General features: G+C 43.3%; 1 protein-coding gene and 1 long non-coding RNA gene across 4 annotated transcripts in view; one reads left to right on the top strand and one right to left on the bottom strand.

Moving 5' to 3' along the window:
• The window catches only part of LOC146401075 (uncharacterized), a 30634-nt gene extending 14775 nt beyond the window's left edge, over nucleotides 1–15859 (top strand). The window contains exon 2 of the long non-coding RNA XR_014813386.1: nucleotides 273–15859. This is a non-coding gene — a long non-coding RNA (uncharacterized LOC146401075). The remainder of the gene's footprint in view (nucleotides 1–272) is intronic.
• Nucleotides 1–16153, bottom strand: part of GPRIN3 (GPRIN family member 3) — a 76225-nt gene that overhangs the window by 50393 nt on the left and 9679 nt on the right. The gene's annotated exons all lie outside the window — the stretch shown is intronic.

Here is a 16153-nt window from a genome sequence, read left to right as displayed (position 1 = left end):
TTGTTGTTGTTGTTGTTGTTGTTGTTGCTATTTCTTGGGCCACTCCCACGGCATATGGAGGTTCCCAGGCTAGGGGTTGAATCGGAGCTGTAGCCACCGGCCTACGCCAGAGCCACAGCGATGCAGGATCTGAGCCGCATCTGCAACCTACACCACAGCTCACGGCAACGCGGGATCGTTAACCCACCGAGCAAGGGCAGGGACCAAACCCGCAACCTCATGGTTCCTAGTCGGATTCGTTAACCACTGCGCCACGACGGGAACTCCCCAAGTCTATTCTAAACAGACTTCAATGCCAGGTGAAGAAATTGAATTTTAGTCCATTTGTATTTCAAATTTCTATACGTTGAAATAAGTGAAAAGGAAATGACTCCACTAACTTAAAATGTGGAAGGAAAGAGAAGAAAGATATGTGTTGTGTTTAGAAAGTGTTTGAATTCTAAGAAAATCATAATAAATTCTAAAATTAAGAAAGTGATGCTTCCAGGACAATATTGGTTATAAATATAGAAGAAAATTTGTTTTGGTTGCAGTGTTGGGCCAGCAAATGTATATCAAATGATGACAAAGTAGTATTAATTTTCTTGCAAAGTCCCACAATTTTTTAAATTGACATGTAGTTGATGTACAATATGATGCTGGTTTCAGGTGTACAACCCAGTGGTTTGACAATTTCATACATTGTAAAATGATCCCCACAGGTCTAGTAGCCATCTGTCCCCATACAAAGTTATTACAATATTATTGACCAGATTTCTTATGCTGCATATTACATCCCAGTGGCTTATTTATTTTATAACTGGAGGTTTGTACCTCTTTATCTCCTTAGCCTGTTCCATTCCCCTCCAACCTCTCCTCTCTAGCAACCACCATTTGTTCTCTGTATCAATGAATGTGTTTTCATTTTATTTGCTTTGTGTGTTTTGTTTTTTAATGCCCACATGTAAGTGAGATCTTCTGGTATTTGTCTTTCTCTTACTTTTCTTGCTTAACACAATACCCTCGAGATCCAAGGATGTTGTCAAAAATGGCAAGAGTTCATTTTTTAATGGCCAATGTTCCATTATATAGTCACTTGGCTCTTGAACAACATGGGTTTGAACTGTTTGGGTCCACTTCCATGCAAATATTTTTTTCATTAAAATGCTGCACAATCTGTGTTTGCTTGAATCCACAGATGTGAAACCTGAGGACACAGAGGGGGACCATCAAGTTATATACAGATTTTTGACAGCAAATGGGGTGGGGAGGTCGGCCCCCTAAGATGTTGCTCTAAGGTCAACTCTATATATGACATTTTATTTATTATTTTATCTATTGATGGACACTTAGATTGCCACCATGTCTTGGGTATTATCAATAATGCTGCAACAAACACTGGGGTTCAGTTATCTTTTGGAATTAGTGTGTTGTTTTCTTTGGGTAAATACTCAGAAGTGAAATTGCTGATCATGTGGAAATTCTATTTTTAATGTTTTGACGACCCTCTGTAGTATTTTCCATCGTGGCTGTACCAGTTCGCAGTCCCACCAGCAGTGCACAAGGCTTCCCCCTTTCTCCACACTCTCAACATTTGTTCTTTGTTGTTTTTCTGATGAGAGCCATTCTGACAGGTGTGATGTCACTGTGGCTTTCATTTGATTCGTGTTGTGGAGCATCTTTTCATGTGTCTGTAGCCAACTGCATTTCATGGTTGGAAAAAACATCTCTAGGCTGGCACTGGCCTGCTAGTGGGCAGGGCTGTGTACCCAGCATTCTTAGGGAATAGGGAGCATTCCAGAACACTCCTAGCCAGCACTGATGTTATCTGAGTAGAATGAGTTTCCCAAAGCATTTCCATGTCCAGGGGGAGTTCCAGTTGCCTCCCGTTTCTCCAGAAGGCTCACCAAGATAAGCAAGTAGGTCTGACCCTGGCTCCTTTTAAACTCCTGCCTCCGCCCTGGGACTCAGGAGTATGAGATTTTGTGCGCACCCTTTAAGAGCAAAGTCTCTGTGCCCCATAACCCTTGGGTTCTCCTGGTTTTCAAAGCCAGATCCTGGAGAAGTGTCTTCATGGTATAGGACCCTGGATATCAGGAGCCAGTGTAGGGTTTGGACCCTTCACTCCTTAGGGGGGACCTCTGTGACTGTGATAGTCCTTCGATTTGTAGGTCGCCAGTCCAGGGGTGTGCGTCCTGACCACACTGTGTCTGCCCCTCCTACTCATATTGCGGTGGTTCCTCCTTTGTGTTTTTCTCCTTTTTTAGGGCCACATTCGTGGCATATGGAAGTTCCCAGACTAGGGGTTGAATCAGAGTTGCAGCTGTCAGCCTACACCACAGACACAACAACATGGGATCCGAGCTGCATCTGCCACCTATGTCGCAGCTTACGGCAACGCCAGATCCTTAACCTTCTGAGCGAGGCCAGGGATCGAACCAGCATCCTCATGGATACTAGTCATGTTCTTAACCTGCTGGGCCACAGTGGGATTTCCCTTCTTTGTGTCTTTAGTTGTGGAAAATCTTTCCTGTTCACCTGCAGGTTGTTCTCACAGACAGTTGTTATGCAAGTAGCTGTAAGTTTGGTGTGTCCGGAAGCAGGAATCTGTGGAATTTCATGCCATTGAGTTTCAGAGTCACAGGAATCTTGAAAGATCACAGCCTCCTGCTCCTTGCCTTGGAGAGTTTTCCCCAGAGTGACTGCAGATGCCCTTAAGCCCCTGCCCTTAAGCCCCTGCTTTCTCTATGTTTCTTTTTTTTTTTGTCTTTTTAGGGCTGCACCTGCGGCATATGGAGGTTCCCAGGCTAGGGGTCTAATCAGAGCTGTAGCCACCAGCCTACACCACAGCCACAGCCATGCCAGATCCGAGCTGCTCCTGCGACCTACACCACAACTCACACCAATGTCAGACCCTTAACCCACTGAGCCAGGCCAGGGATCAAACCCTCACCCTCATGGTTCCTAGTCAGATTCATTAACCACTGAGCCACGACGAGAACTCCTCTGTTCCCTTAATTGCATCCATTTTCAAGGTGGCTGATTTGAGATGAGACGCAAAATGTAATCCTGGAAGGGAGGTTTCCTTTTATCTCTTTGAAAAGCTGGCTTTTACCTGAATCAAAGCAGAGATGCTCAACCTCTTGGATAAAAATTTTAAAAATAAGAATCAACCTGGCACGAATAGATTGGATGATTGTTCTGTGCTGTCTTGGTCATTTGAGCATAAGACAGTATAAAAGTGTGTCTGTCAAACTGATATTCTTTTAACTTTCTTCTCCTTCACTAATGATTTTCTGGGTCAACTAAGTTTACATTGCCACCTTCAGAATGGAAATTTAGCATTAATTCCATACAAATGATACGTTCCACCTCAGGGCAGAGGGAAACAGATGGGCAAGTTCTTCTACCCTGTGTACCTGTGCTGGGATGTCACTCTGGCAGGGAAGGGAGAAATGTGTTTCCTGTAGGACACCGTCATGAAAGTTACCCATAAACAATATGCTCTTGGAGTTCCCGTTGTGGCGCAGCGGAAACGAAGCTGACTGGGAACCATGAGGTTGCGGGTTTGATCCCCGGCCTCGCTCAATGGGTTCAGGATCCAGCATTGCCGTGAACTGCAGTGTAGGACGCAGACACAGCTCTGGTCTGGCGTTGCTGTGGCTGTGGTGTAGGCTGGCAACTACAGCTCCGATTGGACCCCTAGCTTGGGAACCTCCATATGCCACAGGTGCGGCCCTAAAAAGACAAAAAGACAAAAGAAAAAAGAAAAAGAAAAAAGAAAACAAAAAATGATATGCTCTTGTCAGAACAATACGGAGCTCTTCTTAAACCGGGGTAGAACTAGGTTTTACCCTTCAGAGGTTGGGCGATGTTATGCGGCAAGTTGAGTCTAGAATTTACTTGTTAAAAAGGGATGGACAAAACTCACCAGGCCTGGGTAACATTTAAAAAAAAATTCCTAAAAGGTATTGCAAATGAGAACTAAGTTCCAACAGCAATGCTAATTATAGCTTCTATTTTAAGCCTATTATGTATAAGATATTGCCCTAAGTACTGTCTCTTATGTATTCTCCACAACCAGCCAGCAAGTAAAGTATTATTTTCTCAGTTTTAAAATGAGGAAACTGAATTTTATTCCTCATCCACAGAGAGCTCCGGGCATGCTTTTCACCACTGACCCTGTCTCTCTGACTTTCACTTCCTTGTTGACTATGGTAGCCTTACATCTAACTTTTTCCCTTTCTGACCCCTAAATCAAATTTTTTTTTTTTTTTGCTTTTTAGGGCCATACCTGCTGCATATAGAAGTTCCCGGGCCCCGGGGGTTGAATCAGAGCTGCAGCTGCTGGCCTACACCGCAGCCATGGCAACACCAGATCTGAGCCACATCTACTACATACACCGCAGCTCACGGCAACATCAGATCCTTAACTTGGTAAGTGAGGCCAGGGGTCGAACTTGCATCATTATGAATACTAGTCAGGTTTGTTACCACTGAGCCACAATGGGAACTCGCAGGAATTCTTCTCATCAGTCCTTTTTTTTTTTTTTTTTTAGGACCGCACCCATGGCTTATGGAAGTTCCCAAACTCAACATCCACCCCAGGTTTTGACATCATTATTCCAAAATAAACTTTCTCTCTTGACAGCTCTGTTTTCTGTTAAGGTAACCACTGGTCTCCCAGCCAGCTCTGACTTAAAATCCTGGAGTGATTTTGATAGTTTCAGCTCCTTCACTCCCTATAATCATGCGGTCACCCATTCCTGTCCCATCTCTGCCAGAAATATTTGCAGCAGCAGTCTTTCTGACAGCTGAGACTCAAATAATAATACTTCTCACATTCATAGAGTTCGTGACAATATACACAGCCCACACAGATATTATTTCTTATCATTTGCACATGAACCTCATCGATACAAAGACTGAGGCTTCAGAAACTTACACGATTTGTCCCATAGCTTAGAAGCAGAAGTGGGACTTGATGCCAGGGCTTCTGACTCCTGTTTCCCGAGTGCCGTCTTCCAACCCCTGCCTTCCACAAGTCATGCTTGAGCTGGTAGACGTGCCTCAGGCTCAGTCTGTCTATTTCGCTCCAATACCGCTTATATAATCACTCATTGTCACCCTCTCCTAATCACTGTCAAATGACATCATTTTAAAACACAGACCGATCACATCTCTCTCAGCTCAAGATCCTTCAGTACCTTCCTCTCCCGAGAAAAGTTCCAGTTATTTAACGTGGCGCTGAAGAACATCTCTGGTTTAATTTCAACGCAATTTTGAAACATTGCTTCTCACAAGCTCCCCCGTACTCCAGCCAAACTGAACAACATTCAGTTTCTCAGACACGCTTAAACATCTGCCTGCATGTCTGTGTTCAGGCCACGTCCCCTGGGGTGTGTTCCCTGTGTCTTTCTTTTCCGTCTTTTATTAATTAATTCTCAAACACTGGTGTATTCATAGCCTATCAGTGGCTGGACTGGATCTGGGGGAAAACTAGGAAACAAGCCAGACAGGACCCAAGCTTAGGAACGAAGAACCTTAAGGTTGAGGACAAACGTCCCCCTCTCTGCCAAATAACCCTTTCCTGATGTTCCTGGCAGGAAGTGAAGACTTCCTCTTCTCAACAGCCATGGCCTGGTGAGAAAACCGCTATGATAGGATTTATCATAATTGGGTTGAATGATCGCTATTGAGTCACGTGTCTTATTGCTCACCCTCGGTTGGACGCTCCATTTTTGACCGAGACACGTAGTAGCTCAGTCTTAGTGCTCACAGCGTGGGGTAGAGCCCTCCTCATATTATAGGACCTTAATAAATAATCTTGGAATAAATAGTTACCTTCAGGGACTGTGAACCTGAGATTGAGAGAGAGAGAGAGCAGCACACCCCCCTCCCACACAGACAGGAGATGGTACGGCAAGCTCACCCTCCTCTCACACGCAGCCACCATATGTTAACATAATATCACCTTAGGCAACAGAATTGGCAGCTGATAGCCAGGGTCCCGGGATACTTGCCTCCATCCATTTAAAGGGAGTGTTGAGATCTGCACTCACCCAAGATCTCTGGACACGAGAGCACAAATCTGTTCAGTCTGCATATTTTTTCTGTGTCAATAAACAGAGAATAGGATTAGCATCCTCTCCATATGGCCTGCTTCTCTGATCTCAGAAGCAGGAGGATGCTAAACTCTGGACCAGGAGTTGGGGCTGAATTTATTTTTTAAGAGTTAGGAAAAATTTATATACAGTTATATTTAGTTTTTTTCCTGGTATACGGTTCTATGACTTTTGACAAATGTATGGTTGTATAACCACCACCACACTCAAGATACAAAACTAGGAGTTCTCTCTGTTTTGGATTGGCAGTGGGATTGGCAGTGTCTCTGCAGCACCAGGATGCAGGTTGAATCCCCAGTCCCGCACAGTGGGTCAAAGGATCCAGCATTGCTACAGCTGTGTTGTCAGTTGCAACTGTGGTTTGGATCTGATTCCTGGCCTAGGAACTCCATACACTACAGGGTGGCCAAAAGAGAAAAGAAAAAAAAGAAAGAAAAGGAAAAAAAGGATACAGAAACTATCCTATCATCCCCCAAAGAAATTCCTTTGGGAATTAACTATTCCTTTGTAGCCAGACTCTCCCCAGGTTTAACCATTCATCTGTGCCTTGCTCCTCGTTGTGCTTTTTCCAGAATGGCATGTAAGGATAAAAGTAGGGAGCTATTTTGGGCTGGGTTCTTTATTTGGCATAATGTATTTGAGATTCATCTGTGTTGTTGTGTGTACCAATAATTCCTTTTCACTGCTGGCTAGTATTCTATTGCCCGGTTGAGGGATAGTTTTGGTATTTCCTGTTTGGCGTTATTATGAATAAATCCACTATAAATAGTTTTTTGTGTGTTACCATAGATGTTTATTTCGCTGAAGTAAATAGGAGTGGAATTGCAAGGTCATATGGGATGTGACTGTTTACCTTTATAAGTAACTGCCCCAATATTCTTCCGTAGCGGTTGTACCATTTTGTATTCTCACTAGCAACATACGAGAGCTCCAGTTGCCTCATATCCTTGCCAACACTTGGTATTGTCAGGTTTTTGGGTTTGGTTTTGTGTTTGTCATTCTATATGTGGAAGAGTAGAATAGAATTTTAGAACTTCATCTTTTTAGAACTGTAATATTTCCATTTCCATATTAGGTCCACTCTCCACACTTCCTCCTCTCCCTTTGCTTACATCTCTGTATTATCTCTTCCACTAGATCTACTAGATTATAGATCCATTGGTGGGTAGTAATCTGAGCCACTTTTGTATATATAGTGTACTGTACCTATAATCACATATATAATTTCGTGTATATAATCACACTAACCCAAGTGCAACAATAGTCAAATAATGCATGCTACTTAAATAAATGCCTCTATATGATCAAATTAGATCATGCACAATGGTATAACTAATGCATTCAAACATAACACAGTATTGTCTAATTTCATCAGTTCTTGTATACCTAAGGAAATTTAATAAAATTATGCATTTTCTTCCCTTTTTATGGGTATTTCCACTTTTATTTGCTTTTGTGGGTATTTGTGTAAATTCTAGACTTCTGTTTTCTTGCTTTACTGAGCAGTAAATTAAAAAAAATATGGTTAGGATAGTGAAATATGGTTGAGATATGGTTGGGATCTGTTATTTGAGTCACAGTTTTCTTGCGTCTATAGGAAAGACAAGGTTTTTTTTCTTCCCAGTACTTAAAGAAGAGATAATAGATTATCTATTTATAATTTCTTTTAAAAATTAGATCATTGACTTGTAGTTTAATGTGTTGTTTATGTGAGAGAGAAAAAACTAGAATTATGGAGCCGGGGGAAGCCTGTAGACATTTATCAAGTGAGTTGGGGCAAAGAAAGAGGTTGAGAGTCACTGATTAAAAACTCAAAGACTCTCAAAAATGGAAGGCGCCTTAGAGGCTGTGTGGGCCAACCTCCCAGTAATTGCAGGAGTTCTGGCTGGAGCAGCTGGTTGAATACTTCGCCCATGAATAAGCTTACCACTGCACACAGCACCAGTGCATACTTCCTTACTAGCAAAAGTCTCAAAACAACGCAATCAATCAATCAATCAATCAATCAATCAAAGAGATACTGGCAAGGCAGCTCCCATCTAAACAGGCTTTTGCTCTCCCCCCCATAACATTACATTATCCGAACCTTCTGGAGCACCTACGGAAATCTAAAAATGGAGTTTGGAATCTATTGTGGCAGAAAATATGTTCATCATTTTACATCAGCCAGCCATGTGCTGAGTTAATCTCATTAACTTTTATATTGCAAGATGATATAGGTTTTGAAGAGATAAGTTCCGCAGCTTAAATGACATGACTCTTGGAACTTTTTGAGAGAAGCCTCCTGCTGAAGCTTTAGGTTTTGGCATATACGCAAACCCAACAACCTAGAGTTGTGTAGAGAAGAAAATCTGCATAAACACAGAAGAAAATGCCTTAAAGGTAATCCATGTGCAGACTGGATTCTGCAGACATACCTGCCGCAGAAAGTATGCTTGGAGAACTCAGAACCAAGGGGCTGTCTGACTTTAGACATTTCTCTTTCTGTTGGCTAGTTTCTGCGGTGGTTTTGTATTAGCTGTCAGTTTAGCTCAGATGGAAAGCCATTCCCAGAATTCCCTTTTCTGCATGGTTCTTCGTGACATTTGGCTGTAAGGGAAGCCTAGGTGAGGTCTGGAAGGCAGAAGTGGAGCAGTGGCGTTACTAGGCTTAGAAGGCTGTGTGGGGCCACAGGTGCTGGGTGCAGGTCTCCTGGCTCAGCCAGGTGACATCAGGCAGCCTCCGGGCTGTGGTCCTTTGCCTCCCACCAGACCCACATCTTCACCCTCAGGGTCAGGTGCACAGCTTTGCAGTGTCGTGTGCCAGCTCCTTCCATGGTTTTCCCAGGTCTCTGAGGCTGGAGGAGACAGGATTCCAACACAGGTTCTGTCCTTGCTCGTCTCCACTTCACATCCAGCTTTTCTTCTCACTGTCACCTCTGCTCTGATGGCTTTAGGCTCCATACCAGATGCAAAAGCAACCACTTCTCACATGCTTTGTGTCTTCATAAGCTCCCACAATTGTGTAAGATATATAATAAATGCATATCCCATGTCACCATAGTGGTTCCGTTTCCTAACGGATACGGCTTCCGCTGAATCCTTTCTATTCAGGGAGTTCCCATTGTGGCTTAGTGGGTTAAGAAGCTGACGTAGTGACCCACACCTGCAACTCCCATTTGACCCCTAGCTTAGGAACTTCCATATGCTGCAGGTGCGGCCATAAAAAGAAAAAAATTCTTTTTTTTTTCTTTTGTCTTTTTAGGGCCACATCCGCATATGGAGGTTCACAGGCTAGGGGTTGAATCAGAGCTGTAGCCGCTGCCCTTCACCACAGCCACAGCAACATGGGATCTGAGCCGTGTCTGCGACCTGCACCACAGCAACACCAGATCTTTAACCCACTGAGCAAGGCCAGGGATCAAACCTGCGTCCGCACGGATGCTAGTCAGATTTGTTTCCACTGAGCCACGATGTGCACTCCAAAAAAAAAAATTCTATTTAGAATACATCCTTGCTTACAGATAATTCTTTTTGTGCATGGCTTTATTTTTTTAAATTTATGATCGTGTCAGATGCAATATTACTGATTTATTAAGCCTAAGAACATCATTTTATTTTACCTTGTTTTTGATAAAGGGACTTCGAATATGCTCGCTTGCCTAATTCCCCTCAAAACTACCAGGTGGGGGAATTAGGAGTTTGGTGCATCACCAGAGAACCTAGAAAAACTAACAAATTAATTTGAACTGCGGTGCAATTACTAGAGTTAAAAACCACTCTTTCTATTTCTTCCCAATATGTTTTAACATGACACTTAGAAAGTCATGCCTACTGTGATAAAACATAAATGTTTATATTTTGAAAGGAATTGCAATTAATCAATTTAATCACAATGTATGGTCCCTGAACATAGCGCAATACCGCCCCAAGCACTTCAGCCTCTTCACTTTATCTCCGTATTAAGATTGTACGGTCTTTAAAAGCAGGGGTATATTTTCCGTCTTTCCATCCTCCCGTAGCTGCACACAGGTAAGTCCTTAGGACACATCAATTGAACTGAGTAGCGAATGCATTTCAGCTTCCTGTTTTTCACAAAGAAGAAAAGGGCAGCAGTGCATGAGCAAACAACCACAACCAACTGCATCCTCCGATGCTTTTCTCACTATTATATAGAAACTCCAGCAGGAAACCACAGCTATATCCTTTTTACCATTATAGGAAAATCTTATGATGCCTGGCCAGCCTCAAGGAGCTTGACTGATATTGCACAGTGGCTGTGACTGTTTCTCCTCAACAGGTGCTTTATGACAGATTTGCTGTGTTTCTCAAGGGCACGTTCCCACAGAAAAATAGCCTTAGTAATAGTTACAGTGTAACCCTGGGTTAGGTGTCAATTATATAGAAAAACAATAAATACCACTGAAACTCAAATCCTCCCCCAAGTAGCTGCATTTAAAAAAGCAAGACAAAACACGGATGTGTTAAAATTCCTTATTTCACTGAGACCTGTAGAGATGTCTTAACGGACCAAATGCATGACCCTCTTACTCAAAAATCATGAAAGTACTGTTTTTTTCTTCTTTGTGTTCAAAGTGGCCCAAACATTAGACCATTCTAGCTATGACAGACAGGAAGTCCTCTTTGTCCATTGTCATGTATAAACCCACGCAGGATTTGCACAACACGTTTTCAATTTGTAACATGAGCCTTGATGATGTGTTGTTATCAATGAAGGGACTTTCCACTGAGGATCTGAGTCGTTCTGGAAGTACAAAGAAAAGCTTATAGAGGAAGGCCAGGGCTCTCAAGAGCTTTAGCTGCAATGGGAATCGCAGCCATGTCTACTCATTGAAAGTCAGGGGTATAGAAGTCTGTGGCTTTCCTGATGCTCACATTAGCTTGTGTGTCAGTTCTCCACAGAAGGTTTGTTTCATGAGCAGGCATGTAAATGAATGAATGAATGCATGACTGCTTAGTGGTGATGGAGGAGAGGAGACAAAAAGGCTATCTGTCCGTTCCAGAGAAGGCCGACGAGACCTAAAATGCAGACAACAGACCCAAGAATAAAGAAAAAAATGCAAGACCGTTAAAAAAAAAATTGGGTGTGGGATCAGAATTGAACTTAGGGATTTCTGAACCAGCCTTCTCATTTCTAGAGTAAACCTGAGATACCCTTGGGCAGTGACATGGTTTCCTGTGCCACTTGTGACACAGAAGAGTGTGACATCTGCGTACCTCTTTCATGACTTTTTTTGCCTTGGGTACTTCTTATCTAAATTGTTTTGTTTTGTTTTTTAGGGCAGCACCCGTGGCATATGGAGGTTCCCAGGCTAGAGGTTGAATCGGAGCTGTAGTCGCTGGCCTAGACCACAGCCACAGCAACGCCAGATCAGAGCCGTGTCTGCAACCTACACCACAGTTCATGGCAATGCCAGATCCTCAACCCACTGAGCGAGGCCAGGAATTGAAACTGCGTCCTCATGGATACTAATCAGCTTCGTTTCTGCTGAGCCACAACGGAAACTCCCTAAACTCTTTTTACTTAATATTTTCCATTCAGTTTTCTGTAACTGGGGCAGCAGTTAAAAATATGAACCTGCCTTAAGAAATGATATCTGTAAAATCACAGGCTTGATGTGCCAGTGATAGCATATTTTTAAATATATACTTTAGAATTATTCTAAGTATTTTGTATTAAAATAGATTCATAAATTCAAGGTAAATCTGTATACTGCCTAAGATCATCTCACGGGTCAGTGATGAAAATCGCTTGCACTTTGAAAAGCAGTGCATTCAACTGTGCCACCTCCTGAAACAAAGACTGGATTTTGAAACAGTGCAAGGTGGTAAGACATTGCAGGTTGATGATAAGAGTCCAGTCATAAGACTAGTGCCTGTAGCGGACTTGGGTTTTTGTTTTGTTTTTTTTTTTTTTTAACTCGGAAAAAAATCAGTTGCTTATTACTTAAAAGAAATTAAGGCAGAACTCATGACTTTATTTTTATTTTATTTTATGTTTTTGTCTTTTGTCTTTTGAGGGCCACACCTGCAGCACATGGAGGTTCCCAGGCTAGGGGTCCAATCTGAGCTGTAGCTACCAGCCTACACCACAGCCATAGCAACACTGGATCCCAGCCACATCTGTGACCTACATCACAGCTCAGGGTAATGCTGGATCCTTAACCCACCGAGTGAGGCCAGGGATCAAAACTGCATCCCCAGGGATACTAGTAGGGTTCATTAACCACGGAGCCATGACGGGAACTCTAAGAACTCATGACTTTAGAACAATTAGTGGATTTTCAGGTTAAAAATGGATAAATAGGAGTTCCCGTTGTGGCGCAGTGGTTAACAAATCTGACTAGGAACCATGAGGTTGCGGGTTCGGTCCCTGCCCTTGCTCAGTGGGTTAAGGATCCGGCGTTGCCATGAGCTGTGGTGTAGGTTGCAGACTCGGCTCGGATCCCGCGTTGCTGTGGCTCTGGCGTAGGCCAGTGGCTATAGCTCCGATTCGACCCCTAGCCTGGGAACCTCCATATGCTGCGGGAGCAGCCCAAAGAAATAGCAAAAAGACAAAAAAAAAAAAAAAAGGATAAATATAGGTATAGCCATACTCCTGTCAAGCACCCCTAGTTTATTAGAAATAGAGTTTTAAGAAGGAACTTGTTCCCAGTGGGCCTCCTGTCCACAGGATGCCTTTTGTGCAGCGTTCAATTTGCAACTAGAATCGTTAGCTGCCAGCTCTAATAAGGAATTGCTCATTTCATAAGTAAATGAGTGTCTATGATTAAAACATCAATCACGGATACACTAGTTCTATAAATAGCTGCCAGGTTCAAAGTCCACAGGTAAAGCTCCACATAGACACATGCCTGGTTTTCTTTCTCGTTCAAGGCACGTGCTGTGCACGTGAATGTGAAATGCATCTGGTTTTTCTTTCCGGAAACAAAGATGCGTTGTTTGCAGAACATGTGTGTCACCTGGATAGTTTGATAAAAACGTTTTGTTTTCCAATTTTACCACCTATACAAAGGTGTGTAAAGGTTTAACCTAAAATGTTTGTCCTTGGACTCACCCTGTTTGCTTTAAAGGGTGACTTACCACTGATTTAGAACCACTCGCATTTGCTTTTGAAAGAGCACCCCATGAAATCTGAGCGAGCAAAAAGCAGTCTGCAAAATCCTGCCTGGTCCTCATCTTTTGACCCAGTGTCTGTAGCGTTAATATGAATAAGGTTCATACACGGCAGTGTCTGCAGCACAATGGGAAAGGGGTGTGTGGCCTTTGAAGTTAGACAGCTCCGGATTCTCAGCCCCGTCGATTACTACCTGGAGGACTTTGGGCAAGTTATTTCATCTGCCTCCTCCTCTCTGAAATGGGGAGAATCGTAGTACAAACCTCATAGATTTGTTGAAATGAGAAATGAGTTTAGCCCATGCTGCTGGCAGAGAAGCCTCAAGAATGAAGCTTTGGAAGAATCAGAGGTCATTACTTAGGCGGATCTATACACGCTCTGTGTCCCATTTCCTTGCACTGGAACATAGACGGATAAAGAGAAAGGCCCTTGATTCTCTCCTGCCCAAGAACCCGGGTGGCAACGTGGCCCGAGTGAGTCTTTTGGTTTCTTGTGCCCGTTTACCCCACTTCACTTCTTCTTCCCTCCTGTGCCGGGTTGGTCTCTCGATTCTCTTCCAAGCATCATCTTGAGCTCTGTAATCCAGGTACCCTCCCCCTTCTCCCTGCGCCACCACCTCTGGGCAGCCTGGCTGGGACGTTCTCTTCTAAGGAAGCGTAAATACACAGAGACAGAATCATTCCCCAGGTCTGCAGAGACATAAATGCCCACTTGAACTTCCAGGGTCCTAACCCTGGAGAGGAGAGCTAGGGGAAAGTGGTAAGCACCACGGCAGGGAACAGTGTGGCATTTCGAGGAGCAGCTGGGAAAACAGCTGGGTATTTTCAGTGCCCTGCAATGGGTCCATTACTCAATAACGATCTGACTTGAGTCAGATCGTGCCCCCCAGCGTGGAGGTGATCCTGAGAGTCTAAGCAATTATCTAAAACCATGACCTTTAGACTGTCTAATAACACACCAGTGTATCACAAACCATTTATGGGCGATGATAAAGTACCCATGACAGCAAGTGATTTATGAAAAAAATAATTTAGAGCTGTTTTCTCTAGTATCAGCTATGCTAATCTCAATAATAAAGCCATCCCTATAATAATTTCACTTTCATGCATCTCGCTTGTTTGTGTGAATGTTTTCTGGAATAGAAGGGAAAAAAGGAGTTCCCGTCGTGGAGCAGTGGTTAACGAATCCGACTAGGAACCATGAGGTTGCGGGTTCGGTCCCTGCCCTTGCTCAGTGGGTTAACGATCCGGCGTTGCCGTGAGCTGTGGTGTAGGTTGCAGACTCGGCTCGGATCCCATGTTGCTGTGGCTCTGGCGTAGGCCGGTGGCTACAGCTCCGATTCAACCCCTAGCCTGGGAACCTCCATATGCCGCAGGAGGGGCCCAAGAAATAGCAACAACAACAACAACAACAAAAAAAAGACAAAAAGACAAAAAAAAAAAAAAAAGAAGGGAAAAAAGAGGAGATGCAGTTACGTTGTGTTTCTGTCATCCTTGTGGGGAGGGACCTTCCTAGTGTGTCCAGACTCGTCACGAGCAGAAACTGAGACAATTTCTTCATCTTCTATCTGTCCCGTCTTGGTCACCCTTGCTACCCTCTGTGTCTTCGTTATTTTTAGCAGAAAAAAGTTGTTCGACACCTTTGGACTTATTGTCTTTATTTCCATGGCATGAAGGAAGCATAGTGTGGGAAAGACCTCTTCTGGTTTTCATGTTGGAAAAAAAGGAACCCAGGTGGGCGAGCAGGTGGCGAAGCCGTGAAGACGGACGGAAATTGAGCTGACTCACTAGGGCCTAAGGAAGGAAGAGGGAGGCACAGGGGGGCTTGGTTGGGACCCAGAAAGCAGCCTGGTTATTAGGCTGCTGGGGGAAATCCCGGAGATCCGAACCAGGAAAGGAGCCTCTTGTAACTCTGCAGAGCCCTATTTATGAACGAGTTTATCTAGCCCACTAGTCTGGGAATTATTTGAGCATTCCGGCTACTTAAAACAAAATTATGGGTGTATCGTTGACTTATAATGTTGTATTAGTTTCAGGTGTACAGCAAAGTGAATCAGTTATACATATATCCATGCTTTTTTTCCCATATGGATTATTACGAACTATTGAGTAATTTCCCTGTGCTATACAGTCGGTTCTTATTAATGATTTATTTTATATACTAGTGTGTGTATGATATTCCCATCCTCCTAGTTGCTTCCTCCCCCAGACTGTGTTTTATTCAACTTTGAATCCCTAGCACATAACAGAGGGTCTAACATATAAAGAACTCAACACTAACTTATTAAATAATCCAAGCATCTATCTTACTTAAATCAGAGTCCTTGGCAAAGCCTCCTCCCACATTCTGTACTTCATCTCCTAAATAAATTCCTGTTTCCAGTTTGAGGAACGTTTTTCATTGATTTACAAAAGCAAAAAGACAAAAAACAAAAAAAAAAACAACAACAACAACAAAAATACAAAAGCAGAAGTACCAATGTGACCTCAACCCAGTCCAGCTGGCTTATTAACTTTTTTTTTTTTTTTTTTTTTTTTGTCTTTTTAGGGCCACACTTGAGGCATACGGAGGTTCAAGGCTAGAGGTCAAATTGGAGCTACAGCTGCCAGCCTACACCACAGCCACAGCAATGCCAGGTCTGAGCCATGTCTGTGACCTATACCACAACTCACGGTGATGGCAGATCCTTAACCCCCTGAGTAGGGCCAGGGAGTGAACTTATGTCCTCATGGATCCTAGTCAGCTCTGTTACCGCTAAGCCACGGCGGGAACTCTCAGCTTATTAACTTTGATCATCTCTTCCTGAGAGCTGGACTCACCACTCAAAAGCCACAAACCCCAGAGGGATCATCTTTAAAAACCCATCACTGTAATTTTAAGCATGAAAATAAGCACCAGGGGAATAGAAGAATAGTTTCATAAGAGAGCATTAA

This window comes from Sus scrofa, chromosome 8 (genome assembly GCF_054392235.1).
Source record: "Sus scrofa isolate SSC_HxYL_T2T_F1_AM1 chromosome 8, Sscrofa_HxYL_maternal_Yorkshire_Landrace_v2.0, whole genome shotgun sequence".
Taxonomy (NCBI): domain Eukaryota; kingdom Metazoa; phylum Chordata; class Mammalia; order Artiodactyla; family Suidae; genus Sus; species Sus scrofa.
The sequence above is the reverse complement of the archived record's forward strand: the minus strand, read 5'-3'. Positions and strand labels throughout refer to the sequence as shown.